Raw genomic sequence first — 1,617 nt, forward strand, 5'->3', positions numbered from 1 at the left:
ATTAGCTAAGATACAGAAATAGCTACCTTTAAGATCAAAACCTGCTCTTAGAGACAACTGGAGAACAGAAAGGTCAGACTAACCACACAAAATACAAAGCTACAAATGAAGAAATAAGTGCTTCAGAGCTTCAGTATGGAGCTGCAAGTGAAGCTGAAGGTGGAGAGAAGTTCTAAGTTCTCTATCGCTCCTTTCCTTCTTTTCTCTCTAAAAGCAGGAAGGTTGTTGAAGAAGGTGCACCCTTACAGGCTTGCAAACCAGAGGCCAAACTGTTCTTGCATAGTTTGCAAACAGAATGGAGACAACCCCCTACTTACCCTCCACACACCACAAGGCTCTCTGGACTGCTTCAACAGGGCTGTACTTCTCTATTTTCACATCTTCTTGGGAAGAAAGCAACGTTGCTTACCACGTAAAGGGAAAGAAAGTCTCACAGAAATGGAAGTTGAAAAAGAACTGTGAGATCATACTGCTTTGTGTGGGAGACCACATGGCTAGACTCCCTTTGAAGGTTTTAAATAGCAGACACCAAGAGCGAATTTAAATTGAATGCACTAAAATCAGAAGTAACATATTCTGACAGTTGCAGCTGATCTTGCAAGACAATAAAGGCAGTGCTACTGTTTGTCTTTGAAGTTGCGAGCAGCAGAACAAAGGGTGGCTGCAAATTTTTTGCTTTGTACCACCTCAGTGACTTCCAGGTCTATAGGACACCGGTTTGACCATTACCGATCAAAGAGGATCCAGCCTCATATGCATGGATATGCAAAAAAGCTAATGTGTACAGAAGCCCCTCAAAACCAAATCAAGCACATGCCATTTTATGTGGTCTTCAGCTTCACCCTTGACTTACAATGACAGATAAACTGCTTTGACTCAAGAGCAGTGTTAAAATACATGTAGCTAAAGCAATGGTTACAGACCCCAATGCTATAGAGTCACTCAGCCCACTTGCACTACAAAACCCTTCTAAAACAAAAAGTTTAAATCAGCATCAAAATGGTTCTGGAATTGCTTCTCCCAGCAGTGGAACAAACCGATGTGAAGCAGACAAGAAAGACAGCATTGAGGATTTCCCATTTTGCAGAAAGCAAGAGAAACAGACAGTAACAAGATTCCCTTCACAGTTTATTCAGGGAAGGAGAGTACAGGTCTGTGCATCGAAATAATGCTGGTCCTGGTGTTTTAACAACTAACTTTAAACATTTTTCTAAACCTTTCAATTTAACCTACAAAAGTTAACTCTCTGAAATATAAAGTATTAAATAATCCTCTTTCCTTCCCCTTATATGCAGTGCACTTACTAGACTTGAAGAAGAGGAAAGTTTAACTTGAATGGTTGACAGTTGCTGCTGCTGTCATTCAGTTTCAGCTTTGAAAAAGCAAGATGCACAACGGTAGTAAAAGAGGATGAAGGGAAGAAGAACAGCAGCAAAGTGCAACTGGTGACCAATGCCAAGATTCACTTGGGAACTTGTCACAAAACCAGATCCAGTACATTGTTTTATCAAACATTCTAAAACCCCTGATGCTTGCAGCAGCATCAGTCATTTGCCCCTCTTATCAGAGGCTGACAAATCTGTTTGAAGTCAAAAGATATGCAAGAGAGCGAGAGCA

The sequence above is a fragment of the Cariama cristata genome, unplaced genomic scaffold (genome assembly GCF_000690535.1).
Source record: "Cariama cristata isolate BGI_N322 unplaced genomic scaffold, ASM69053v1 scaffold45243, whole genome shotgun sequence".
Taxonomy (NCBI): Eukaryota; Metazoa; Chordata; class Aves; order Cariamiformes; family Cariamidae; genus Cariama; species Cariama cristata.